Genomic DNA, 14253 nt, shown 5'->3' with positions numbered 1-14253 from the left:
GGCTGGTGGCCAATGAATTGTCATAAAAGGTGGTGCTCTGCCCGGTTACAGGTGGTGATTGGATTTGTTCCCACTGAGCTTTCAGTTTTGCTTTAACAGCTGAAGGAGAAAACCTTTATTTTACCCACTGTTTTCTCCAGAAATAGCCAGCTAATTCTCACCAAAAGGTCACAGTGGGGAACAACTCTTTTTTCAGAATAGGCTGATGCCGGCAGAATCCAGAATCTGATAACTCTCAACAGAAAAAAGCTGGTGCAAGCTGAGACCAGAATCTGATAACTATCTCTGCAAACCTAATGACTGTAATTATTGGACAGTCAAGAGCCCAACATCTTGACTATTTTTATAAGAATGATGTGTTAATTCATTTGTGTTGTGACTCCGGGGCAAGTGGGGTTGGAATTGACCACACACAGCCCAGAGTTTTGTAACACCACCACCTGGACATTAACAGTCTCCTCCCCCTGGACTTTAACAATGTCCTCCCATTGGACATTAACAATCTTCACCCACTGGACTTTAACAACCTCCTCCCACAGGACAGTACCAGTCTCCTACTGCTGGACATTAACAATATCCTCCCATAGATAATAACAATGTCTCCCACTGGACATGAACAATCTCCTACTGATGTACATTAACAATCTCTCCCACTGGATGGCGATCTCCTTGTCCTCCTACTGAATGTTAAGAATCTCCCCTTACTGAACAATAACAATCACCTCCCACTGGAAAGAAACTGTCTCCTTCCACTGGACAGTAACACTCTCTCTCTGCTGGACATTACAATCTCCTCCTAGTGGACATTATCAATCTTCTCCCACTGGACAGTCACAATCTGCCACTGGACAGTCACAATCTCCTCCCACTGGACAGTAACAATCTCCTCCCACTGGACAGTCACAATCTCCTCCAACTGGACAGTAACAATCTCCTCCCACTGGACAGTCACAATCTGCCACTGAACAGTAACAATTTCCTCCCACTGGACAGTAACAATTTCCTCCCACTGGACAGTAACAATCTACTCCCACTGGATAGTAACAATTTCCTCCCACTGGACAGTAACAATCTACTCCAACTGGACAGTAACAATTTCCTCCCACTGGACAGTAACAATCTACTCCCACTGGATAGTAACAATTTCCTCCCACTGGATAGGAACAATTTCCTCCCACTGGACAGTCACAATCTTCCACTGGACAGTAACAATTTCCTCCCACTGGACAGTAACAATCTACTCCCACTGGATAGTAACAATTTCCTCCCACTGGATAGGAACAATTTCCTCCCACTGGACAGTCACAATCTTCCACTGGACAGTAACAATTTCCTCCCACTGGACAGTAACAATTTCCTCCCACTGGACAGTCACAATCTCCTCCCACTGGACAGTCACAATCTCCTCCCACTGGACATTAATAAACACCCCCCACTTGACAGTACAATTTCCTCCCACTGGACAGTAACAATTTCCTCCCACTGGATAGTAACAACCTCGACCCACTGGATAGTAACAATTTCCTCCCACTGGACAAGCACAATCTCCTCCCACTGGACAATCACAATCTCCTCCCACTGGACAGTAACAATCTCCTCCCACTGGACAGTAACAATCTCTGCCACTGGACAGTAACAATCTCTTCCCACTGGACAGCAACAATCTCTGCCACTGGACAGTAACAGTATCCTCCCACTGGACATTAACAAACTCCTCCCACTGGACAGTAACAATCTCCTCCCACTGGACAGTAACAATCTCCTCCCCTGGACAGTAACAATCTCCTCCCACTGGACAGTAACAAATCCATCCCACTGGACAGTAACAAATCCCTCCCACTGGACAGTAACAATCTCCACCCACTGGACAGCAACAATTTCCTCCCACTGGACAGTAACAATCTCCTCCCACTGGACATTAACAATATCCTCCCACTGGACAATAACAATCTCCTCCCACTGGACAGTAACAAACCCCTCCCACGGGACAGTAACAAACCCCTCCCACTGGACAGTAACAAACTCCTCCCACTGGATAGTAACAAACCCCTCCCACTGGACAGTAACAAACCCTTCCCACTGGACAGTAACAAACCTCTCCCAATGGACAGTAACAAACCCCTCCCACTGGACAGTAACAAACTCCTCCCACCCCGACAGCAACAATCTACTCCCACTGGACAGCAACAATTTCCTCCCACTGGACAGTAACAATCTCCTCCCACTGGACATTAACAATATCCTCCCACTGGACAATAACAAATCCCTCCCACTGGACAGTAACAAACCCCTCCCACGGGACAGTAACAAACCCCTCCCACTGGACAGTAACAAACCCCTCCCACTGGACAGTAACAACCCCCTCCCACTGGACATTAACAATATCCTCCCACTGGACAATAACAAATCCCTCCCACTGGACAGTAACAAACCCCTCCCACGGGACAGTAACAAACCCCTCCCACTGGACAGTAACAAACCCCTCCCACTGGACAGTAACAAACTCCTCCCACTTGACATTAGCAATCGTTCGTCACCGGCAAATTCATCATTTGTTAACCAGTCCTAATTGTGCTTGAACTGAGTGGCCTGCTGGACCATTTCAAAAAGTTGCTAATTTTCATCTCCATTGCCGTGACCCACCCCCTTGCACCACCTCACCACCCCCCCCCCCCCCCCCCCCCCCCCCCATATGCAGGTATGCAGGTTAGGTGGATTGGCCACAATAAATGAATATGATTCATATTTATAGTGTGATGGTTTGGATTGAATTGCTTTGAGATGCCTGTGAGGTGTCTGGGTTCTCCACTGTCACTTTATTAATAGGTGGATTTGATTTTTGAATCTGATCCCGTGACGGTGTTGTGATTAACTCGCTGTTAGCTGCACTTGTCCTTCCCTTGTTCATTTCACAAGTGCGGTTCTCCTGAAGAAATGTTGGCCTGAATTTTGGCATTTGTCTGGCAAAGTGTCACCTTGGGCGGGAAGCAGAGGGTTGCATGGTGGCTGTGTTGCCGGGCTGCCTTGCCCGTATTTGTAACCGCCTGCCAAAGTAAATGAGAGGGGTGCTCACTGGTAGGTTGGGTGGGGGGGGGGGGGGGGGGGGGGGGCTGGTGGTGTGCTTTTTTTAATAAATGTTTTTATTGGGTTTTATGCATGGTATACTTACAGGTGTACACAGACAAACCAAAAATAAATTAAAAACACTAGAACTAAAAAAAACAAAGTGAGAGGAAATAAAAACAGAGGAAGTATAAATACAAAAAAGAAAATATTTCATTACGCATGCCAGTAGGGGAGCATGCTTTCTCCCCCCCCATCCTTCTTTTCTCTTTCTAAAAATATACAAAGCAAGCAAAACAAAACCGAGTGGATGTCATTTGCATCTCTCGGTCTGTTTTCTTTTTTGTTTTTGTCCATTTGCTTCAGCTTCGGAAACTGTAGCGACTGATAGAGAGGGCCGATACTGTACTGGCTGCAACGAGGAGGAAATGGGAGGAAGTCGTGGGGCTCGAAATAGGGTGGGGACTCTGGAGCAAAGCACTACATGGGTCAACTCCACCTCCACGTGCGCAAGCATCAACCTAACAAAAAAAAATTGTACAAAGAGGCAACTTAACAAGAACGCAAATGAGTAGGTTCTTCCAGGAGGTGGAAGACAGATGTGAACGGTGCCAAGGAGACCTGGCCAACCACGCCCACATGTTCTGGTCTTGCCCCAGACTTGCTGGGTACTGGACATCCTTCTTCGAGGCAATGTCCAAAGTGGTGGGGATGAGGGCGGAGCCATGCCCGAAAGTGGCGGTCTTTGGGGTATCTGACCAGCCAGATCTCTTCATGGGGAGGAGGGCGGACGCCCTTGCCTTTACCTCCCTGAGTGCTCGCTGCAGAATCCTGCTCAGCTGATGGTCAGCAACACCAGCCAAAGCTGCCGACTGGCTGTCCGACCAATCGGAATTTCTCCAAATGGTGAAAATCAAGCTCGCCATTCGAGGGTCAGAAGATGGCTTCCTCAAAACATGGGAGCCATTCACCCAACTGTTCAGGGACCTATTAACAACAAATGAACAAGTAGCTAAGTGCAATGGGAAAGTAGCCAAGACATGATAGAAAAAACAGAAGGGCGGTCCGGAGGGGGGTGCGGGGGGGGGGGGGGGGGGGGGGGGGGGCAGTGCAAGAGGAAGTAGCCAAACACAGCTGAAAAGAAAGGGGAGTAGCAGAGAAGGAGGAGGCAGGAGGGGGGAGGGGGGAAAAGGGCGGAGGGGGGGGGGGGGGACACAGGGAGGGAGGAAGGATAAGGGAAGGAGGAAAATAGAGGGGAGCCAGAGGAGAGGAAAGAGTGGGCGGTAGAGTGGTGCAGTGGTTAGCTGCTGCCTCACGGTGCTGAGGACCCAGGTTCGATCCCAGCTCTGGGTCACTGTCCATGTGGATTTTGCACATTCTCACCGTGTTTGCGTGGGTTTCACCCCCACAACCCTAAGATGTGCAGGTTAGGTGGATTGGCCACAATAAATTGCCCCTTAATTGGAAAAAATGAATTGGGTACTCTAAATTTATAAAACAAAAGAAAAGTAAAGAATAAGAGGAGAGAGGAGGGAACACAAACTGGCGGGAGAGCACGGCAATGACCACAACAAGCACAGCAAGGCAAAAGAGAGAATGAAAGAACAGGAAGATGGAACGACAGGCGGTGGTGCCCTTTTTAAAAAGTGACCCGATGTAAGCAAATAAAAATTTAAATATCACCATACAACCCCCCCCCCCCCCCCCACCTGCAACACAACCCCTCACAACAGAAATGACACCCACCCCCCACAGTCATGATCCTCTTCCCCTGGGGGCTGTACTCAACTATGCACCTCTGGTGGGTTCTGCTTGCCAGGTGCATGTTGTGTGGGACCTGCTGTGATTCACAATGGTGTTCCTTCATGCCAATGTGAATGGACAATTTAACGTGGGGAACTATCAGACGTAAAGTCCCGATAATTATATTTACATTGACCATAAGACAATAGGACATAGGAGCAGAATTAGGCCACTCGGCCCATCGAGTCTGCTCCGCCATTCAATCATGGCTGATATTTTTCTCATCCCCATTCTCCTGCTATGTCCCCATAACCCCTGATCCCCTTATTAATCATGAACCTATCTATCTCTGTCTTAAAGACATTCAATGATTTGGCCTCCACAGCCTTCTGCGGCAAAACGTTCCACAGATTCACCACCCTCTGGCTGAAGAAATTCCTCCTCATCTCCGTTTTAAAGGATCGTCCCTTTAATCTGAGAACTAAAGAGATATCCTGTGGGAGGAGATGGAAACCATTTTGTATTCCCACTCGATTCTCCGACCACTCCGTTGTTTCCGATCCCTCGAAACAGAAGAGGAAAATCCCCTCACCCCTCCATTGGCTTTTCAATTTCTGTTACTCTGGGGATTCATTAGTCACTAATCTAATCCTTTCCTTTGGGATATTTCTTTCTGATTCCAAGGATGAAAGGGCTGAGGTATGAGGAAAGATGAAACAGTTTGGGCTTATACTCGCTGCAGCTTAGAAGAATGAGAGGCGATCTGATCAAGGAAAATAAAGTAGCAAAAAGAATTGATAAAGTAAACGGGAACCAAATGTTCCCCCTTTTGGGGCAATCCAGAATGAGAGGTCACAGACATAGGTTGAGAGGCAGTAGATATAGAGATGAGGAGGAACTACTTCTCGCAGAGGGTGGTGAATTTGTGGAACTCGCTGCCCCATAGTGCAATGGAATCTGAGCCATTAAATAATTTCAAGAAGAAGATAGATATAATTCTGAGAAAAAACGGTTAAGGGATTGAAAATTCACCTTCTTCTCAACCAAACAGCAACTTTTAAGTTCATTAACTAAATAAAAGAAATACTAGACTTTAGATAAAAATGAACCCTCAGTCACCAAACTCTCAATCTCGCACTCAAATGCATGCACCCAAATTCAGCACTCAGTGCAAACTGGCCTAATTCTGGATTCTTTAATATTTATTGGTTCTGTCTCAGTCATATTTAAAGCCTTAGGTGAAAATAACGTCCTCACACATGAATGGTTTGGGTCTGGAATGCACTACCTAAAAGTGTGGTGGAGGCAGGTTCAATCGAAGCATTCCAAGGGACATTAGATGATTATTTGAATAGAAGCAATGAATAGAAGAAAATACAGGGGAGTGGCACTAAATCATGATGCTCGTTTGGAGAGCTGGTGCAGCCACGATGGGCCAAATGGCCTCCTTCCGCACTGCAACAATTCTGCGATTCTCCTGGCCTTTGGAAAGTAGGAAGGGCTTTCCTACTTTTTCCATAATCCTTAATGGCTCTATTGCCCACCCCACCCCTCCCTAGCAGAACTGGATTTTCTGCTTCTCTTCTGTTTCCCCAGTTCAGGACAGTATTTGACTTTCTGCTCATAGTACCTCTGATACTCCACATTTCCTAACAATAAATCAACTGCCCCGATAGGTAATCTCAGCACAACCACGGCCATTTTTACACCCACTTACTCTACTGGTGAATTTTTATAAGGAGAATCTTTAGCCTTGTGCCAGTAAGCCCTTTTATTAGCACTGTGCTTTTGGACAGTAACTCTGTTGGCTTTGATGAAGGCAAACATAAAAAATAGTTATTTCTTTTCTGGGAATGTATTATCTGAAGAGAATCATTTTCCCTTTGTACAAGCAATTTTGTCAGACTCCTGTCCCATTTGTGTTGGAGTTCAGTACGTTCAAATATGGACAACATCCCAGCCTCAGCTCTCCCTGTTAAATTCATGGCGAATCAACAGTTTTCTTTTATTTCCCCAGGCTTGTCTCACTTGAACCAACAGGACAGGGTCCTGCTGCTTTACTTCCCAGATTCTTCCTTTTTAAAGTTGGCCGTTGATCTTCACTGTATTCTGTACTCTCCTTTATTGTGGCGTCTATTTCTGTTTCACTTCCCTCGTTCTCATCTCTCCCTTGTTGATAAGAAGTTGTTAGATCCAAATTTATGGGTTAAGTTCTAGTCATCAGCCATGAGAACCTTTGTTCCTCTAACCTGTGTTTTCGGACTGTATGGCAGACCGTTTTTAAAGTTATCTAGCAATAATGTTTCTCTCAAGTCTTCAGAGCCCCAGTCAATCTTTAGGCCTTTAACCCACATGTCAAACTAACTGCTTAACTCTTTTGAATGCCAGAAAGGTCTGTGTTGTTTTTTTATAGGAATTCTGGAATTGTTGGACGTTTGCCTCTGTTGTGAATTCATAGGCATGGAGAATAAAATCCCTTATCTGATTATAACTGGTAGAGCTGTCAACAGGGAGCACCAAATAAACTTGATGAGCAGTTCCTACTCACTGAATTTCTATCAAGGCATTGCAAGCAATTTGTGACTGAGCAGCCTGCTTTTCAAGGTTGTATCCTTCTCTTCAAACTTGGGAACAAATTGGGATTTATAAAAAATGTATTTATGGGCTGTGGGTATCGCTGGTTAGGCCAGCATCTCTTGCCCATCCCTAGTTGCCTTCTTGAACCGCTGCAGTCCTTGAGGTGTAGGTACACGACTGCGCTGTTAAAAAGGGAGTTCCAGGATGTTGCCCCAGCGATCGTGAAGGAACAGCAATATATTTCCAAGTCAGGGTGGTGAGTGACTTGGAGGGGAACCTCCAGGTGCTGGGGTTTCCAGGTATCTGCTGCTCTTGTCCTTGTAGATGGTAGTGGTCGTGGGTTTGGAAGGTGCTGTTTGAGGAGCCTTGCAGTGCATCTTGTCGATGGTGCATATGGCTGCCACTGTTCGTCAGCGCTGGAGGGTTTGAATGTTTGTGGAAGGGGGAGCAATCAAGTGGGCTGCTTTGTCCCGGATAGTGTTGAGCTTCTTGAGTGTTGTTGGAGCTGCACTCATCCAGGCAAGTTGAGAATATTCCATTACACCCCTGACTTGTGCCTTGTCGATGGTGGACAGGATTTCGGGGGTCAGGAGGTCAGTTACACGCCGTAGAATTCCTAGCCTTTGACCTGTTCTGGTAGCCACAGTATGAATAAGGCTAGTCCAGTTCAATTTCTGATCAATGGTAACACCAAGATGTTGATTGTGGAATATTCAGCGAATGTCAAGGGGCAATGGTTAGATCCTCTCTTATAAGAGATGGTAATTGCTTGGCACTTGTGTGGCGGGAATTTAACTTGCTACTTGTCAGCCCAAGACTGGATATTGTCCAGGCCTTGCTGCATTTAGACCCTGCACCATTACCTGAGGAGCTGTGAATGATGCTGAACATTGTGCAGTCACTACAAACATCCCCACTTCTGACCTTATGATGGTAGAGAGGTCATTGATGAAGCAGCTGAAGGTGGTTGGGCCGAGGACACTAAGGAATACTTCAAGGCTAAAGCGTGGGCGGCTTGATGGCACTGTGAGACACTGCTGTCTCACAGCGCTAGGGACATGGGTTTGATTTCAGCCTTGGATGACTATCCGTTTGGAGTTTACACATTCTCCCCGTGTCTGCTTGGGTTTCCTCCGGGTGCTCTGGTTTCTTCCCACAGTCCAGAGATGTAAGAGCGGTTATGGGGATCGGCATAGGAGTAGGCTTAGGTAGGTTGCACTTTCAGAGTGTAAGTGAAACTCAATGGGCTGCACTATGGGGATTCAATGGTAATTAAATTACCACAAGATCAAGTCATGTTCTTCCTATCTTCTGCAATCTGCCTCAATTCGCAATTTTCCTGTGCCTGAAAGTTTCTCTTGTGTTTTTTGAGCAGTAAAGCACCTGTCCCTCTTGGAATCCCCTTGCCCTCTTTTCTTGTGGGCTTCTATCACTTCCCTTCCCTTGCTTGTAACTCTACTCCAGGCACAGAGGTTAGCACTGCTGCTTCACAGTGCCAGGCACCTGGTTCAATTCCGCCCTTGGGTCATTGTCTGTGTGGAGTTTGTATGTTCTCCCCATGTTTGCGTGGATTTCCTCCGGGTGCATCGGTTTCCTTCCTCTGGCCAAAGATCTGCGGGTTAGGTGGATAGGCCATGATAAATTGTCCTTTAGTGTTCAGGGGTATGCAGGTTAGGTTGTGGGGATAGGATGGGTGGACATGGATAAAGTGATCTTTTGATGGGTCAGTGCAGATGCAATGGGCCAAATAGCCTCTTTCTGCACTGTAGGGATTCTATGATTCTAGGTGGCTAAGATAACCAGGTATGTTTCAGATCCTATTTTTTCTACCTGCTCCGAATCGGGAGTGAGGCTGAGATGCTCGGCCAGGTTTTTATTAACTTGGATCTCTGTGCTTTATTTAATATATTAAGTTCTACTTGTTTAGCTATGGCATTTAGAGGTTCTATGTTTAAAGACGCTTGTTTTCGCCAAGATAAGCCGCTTCTTGCTGAAATACAATCACATCGAAAATAGCCACCTTCGTTTCTCTTGTTGTAACCTCCTTTGTTCCTTGTTTCAACAATTTTGGCTTTTGTTAATTTTCCCTTCGATGTTCAATTTGTTTGGAATCAGATTTGGCTCATTTGCAATGGATTTGATCCCAGGCTGCAGCACCCCATTTGTCATGGTCAGTGTTTATGGGCACGATTCAGCGGCCCCATTGTGCCCGGCGCTGATCCGGGCGCGACATAAGAATATAAGAACAAGGAGCAGGAGTAGGCCATCTTGCCCCTCCAGCCTGCTCCGCCCTTCAATGAGATCATGAGGTCTTTTGTGGACACAGTTCCACTTTCCGGCCCAAAAACCATAAACCTTAATCGCTTTATTCTTCAAAACATTATCTATCTTTACCTTAAAAACATTTAATGAAGGAGCCTCAACTGCTTCACTGGGCAAGGAATTCCATAGATTCACAACCCTTTGGGTGAAGAAGTTCCTCCTAAACTCAGTCCTAAATCTACTTCCCCTTATTTTGAGGCTATGTAGCCTAGTTCTGCTTTCACCCGTCAGTGGAAACAACCTGCCCGCATCTATCCTATCTATTCCCTTCATAATTTTAAATGTTTCTATAAGATCCCCCACATCCTTCTAAATTCCAATGACTACAGTCCCAGTCTACTCAACCTCTCCTCATAAACCAACCCCTTCAGCTCAGGGATTAACCTAGTGAATCTCCTCTGCACACCATCCAGTGCCAGTATGTCCTTTCTCAAGTAAGGAGACAAAAACTGAACACAATATTCCAGGTGTGGCCTCACTAACACCTTATACAATTGCAACACGACATCCCTAGTCTTAAACCCCATCCCTCTAGCAATGAAGGACAAAATTCCATTTGCCTTCTTAATCACCTGTTGCACCTGTAAACCAACTTTCTGTGACTCATGCACTAGCACACCCAGGTCTCTCTGCACAGCGGCATGCTTTAATATTTTAGCGTTTAAATAATAATCCCGTTTGCTGTTATTCCTACCAAAATGGATAACCTCACATTTGTCAACATTGTATTCCATCTGCCAGACCCTAGCCCATTCACTTAACCTATCCAAATCCCTCTGCAGACTTCCAGTATCCTCTGCACTTTTCGCTTTACCACTCATCTTAGTGTCATCTGCAAACTTGGACACATTGCCCTTGGTCCCCAACTCCAAATCATCTATGTAAATTGTGAACAATTGTGGGCCCAACACGGATCCCTGAGGGACACCAGTAGCTACTGATTGCCAACCAGAGAAACACCCATTAATCCCCACTCTTTGCTTTCTATTAATTAACCAATCCTCTATCCATGCTACTTTACCCTTAATGCCATGCATCTTTATCTAATGCAGCAACCTTTTGTGTGGCACCTTGTCAAAGGCTTTCTGGAAATCCAGATATAGCACATCCATTGGCTCCCCGTTATCTACTGCACTGGTAATGTCCTCAAAAAATTCCACTAAATTAGTTAAGCACAACCTGCCCTTTATGAACCCTTGCTGCGTCTGCCCAATGGGACAATTTCTATCCAGATGCCTCGTTATTTCTTCTTTGATGATAGATTCCAGCATCTTCCCTACTACCGAAGTTAAGCTCACTGGCCTATAATTTCCTGCTCTCTGCCTACCTCCTTTTTTAAACAGTGTCATGTTTGCTAATTTCCAATCCACCGGGACCACCCCAGAGTCTAATGAATTTTGGAAAATCATCACTAGTGCATCTGCAATTTCCCATCTCTTTTAGCACTCTGGGATGCATTCCATCAGGGCCGGGGAGACTTGTCTACCTTTAGCCCCATTAGCTTGCCCATCACTACCTCCTTAGTGATAACAATCCTCTCAAGGTCCTCACCTGTCATAGCCTCATTTCTATCAGTCACTGGCATAGAACATAGAACATTAGAACATTACAGCGCAGTACGGGCCCTTCGGCCCTCGATGTTGCGCCGACCTGTGAAACCATCTGAAGCCTATCTGACCTACACTATTCCATTTTCATCCATATGTCTATCCAGTGACCACTTAAATGCACTTAAAGTTGGCGAGTCTACTACTGTTGCAGGCAGGGCGTTCCACACCCCTACTACTCTCTGAGTAAAGAAACTGCCTCTGACATCTGTCCTATATCTACCACCCCTCAATTTAAAGCTATGTCCCCTCGTGTTGGTCATCACCATCCGAGGAAAAAGACTCTCACTGTCCACCCAATCTAACCCTCTGACTATCTTATATGTCTCTATTAAGTCACCTCTCAGCCTTCTCCTCTCCAACGAAAACAACCTCAAGTCCCTGAGCCTTTCCTCGTAAGACCTTCCCTCCATACCAGGCAACATCCTAGTAAATCTCCTCTGAACCCTTTCCAAAGCTTCCACATCCTTCCTATAATGTGGTGACCAGAACTGCACGCAGTACTCCAGGAGCGGCCGCACCAGAGTTATGTACAGCTGCAGCATGACCTTGTGCCTCCGAAACTCAATCCCCCTACTGATAAAGGCTAGCACACCATATGCCTTCTTAACAGCCCTATTAACCTGGGTGCCAACTTTCAGGGATTTATGTACCTGGATGCCGAGATCTCTCTGTTCATCTACACTACCAAGAATCTTGCCATTAGCCCAGTACTCTGCATTCCTGTTACTCCTTCCAAAGTGAACCACCTCACACTTTTCCGCATTAAACTCCATCTGCCACCTCTCGGCCCAGCTCTGCAGCTTATCTATGTCCCTCTGTATCCTATAACATCCTTCAGCACTATCCACAACTCCACCAACCTTCGTGTCATCTGAAAATTTACTAACCCATCCTTCTACACCCTCGTCCAGGTCATTTATAAAAATGACAAACAGCAGTGGCCCCAAAACAGATCCTTGCGGTACACCACTAGTAACTGAACTCCAGGATGAACATTTTCCATCAACCACCACCCTCTGTCTTCTTTCAGCTAGCCAATTACTGATCCAAACCGCTAAATCACCTTCAATCCCATACTTCCATATTTTCTGCACTAGCCTACCGTGGGGAACCTTATCAAACGCCTTACTGAAATCCATGTACACCACATCAACCACTTTACCCTCATCTACTTGTTTGGTCACCTTCTCAAAAAACTCAATAAGGTTTGTGAGGCATGACCTACCCTTCACAAAACCGTGTTGACTATCGCTAATCAAATTGTTCTTTTCAAGATGATTATAAACCCTATCTCTTATAACCTTTTCCAACATTTTACCCACAACCGAAGTAAGGCTCACAGGTCTATAATTACCAGGATTGTCTCTACTCCCCTTCTTGAACAAGGGGACAACATTTGCTATCCTCCAGTCTTCCGGCACTATTCCTGTCGACAAAGACGACATAAAGATCAAGGACAAAGGCTCTGCAATCTCCTCCCTGGCTTCCCAGAGAATCCTAGGATAAATCCCATCTGGCCCAGGGGACTTATCTATTTTGACATTTTCCAAAATTGCTAACACCTCCTCCATTTGAACCTCAATTCCATCTAGCCTGGTTGACTGAACCTGAGTATTCTCCTCGACAACATTGTCTTTCTCCAGTGTAAACACTGATGAAAAATATCCATTTAACGCTTTCCCTATCTCCTCTGATTCCACACACAACTTTCCACTACTATCCTTGATTGGCCCTAATTTTACTCTAGTCATTCTTTTGTTCCTGATATACCTATAGAAAGCCTTAGGGTTTTCTTTGATCCTATCCGCCAACGACTTTTTGTGTCCTCTCCTCGCTCTTCTTAACTCTCCCTTTAGGTCCTTCCTGGCTAACTTGTAACTCTCAAGTGCCCTAACTGAGCCTTCATGTCTCATCCTAACATAAGCCTTCTTCTTCCTCTTGACAAGTGCTTCAACTTCCTTAGTAAGCCTAACCTTGCTCGACAACTTCCTCCCTGCCTGACAGGTACATACTTATCAAGGACACGCAGTAGCTGTTCCTTGAAAAAGCTCCACATTTCGATTGTACCCATCCCCTGCAGTTTCCTTCCCCATCCTATACATCCTAAATCTTGCCGAATAGCATCATAATTGTCTTTCCCCCAGCTATAATTCGTGCCTTGTGGTATATACCTATCCCTGCCCATTGCTAAAGTAAACATAACCGAATTGTGATCACTATCACCAAAGTGCTCACCTACATCTAAATCTAACACCTGGCCGGGTTCATTACCCAGTACCAAAACCAATGTGGCCTCGCCCCTTGTTGGCCTGTCTACATACTGTGTTAGAAAACCCTCCTGCACACACTGCACAAAAACTGACCCATCTATAGTACTCGAACTGTAGTATTTTCAGTCAATATTTGGAAAGTTAAAGTCCCCCATAACAACTACCCTGTTACTCTCGCTCCTGTCGAGAATCATCTTTGCAATCCTTTCCTCTACATCTCTGGAACTATTTGGAGGTCTATAGACATCTCCCAACAGGGTGACCTCTCCTCTCCTGTTCTTAACCTCAGCCCATACTACCTCAGTAGACGAGTCCTCAAACGTCCTTTCTATCGCCGTAATACTTTCCTTGATTAACAATGCTACACCCCCCCTCTTTTATCATCTTCTCTGTTCTTACAGAAACATCTAAATCCTGGAACCTGCAACAACCATTCCTGTCCCTGCTCTACCCATGTCTCCGAAATTGCCACAACATCGAGATCCCAGGTTCTAACCCATGCTGCAAGCTCACCCACCTTATTCCGGATGCTCCTGGCGTTGAAGTAGACACACTTCAAACCAGCGTCTTGCTTGCCGGTGCCCTCTTTCGAACTTTTAACCCTATCCCTGACCTCACTACTCTCAACATCCTGTACACTGGGACTACAATTTAGGTTCCCATCCCTC

General features: G+C 45.9%; 1 protein-coding gene across 3 annotated transcripts in view; it reads left to right on the top strand.

Moving 5' to 3' along the window:
* The window catches only part of LOC119952139 (gamma-aminobutyric acid receptor subunit alpha-3-like), a 514541-nt gene that overhangs the window by 452510 nt on the left and 47778 nt on the right, over nt 1-14253 (top strand). The window lies entirely within an intron of this gene.

The sequence above is a fragment of the Scyliorhinus canicula genome, chromosome 17, assembly GCF_902713615.1.
Source record: "Scyliorhinus canicula chromosome 17, sScyCan1.1, whole genome shotgun sequence".
Lineage (NCBI taxonomy): Eukaryota > Metazoa > Chordata > Chondrichthyes > Carcharhiniformes > Scyliorhinidae > Scyliorhinus > Scyliorhinus canicula.
This window is presented reverse-complemented; position numbering and strand designations above follow the sequence as displayed.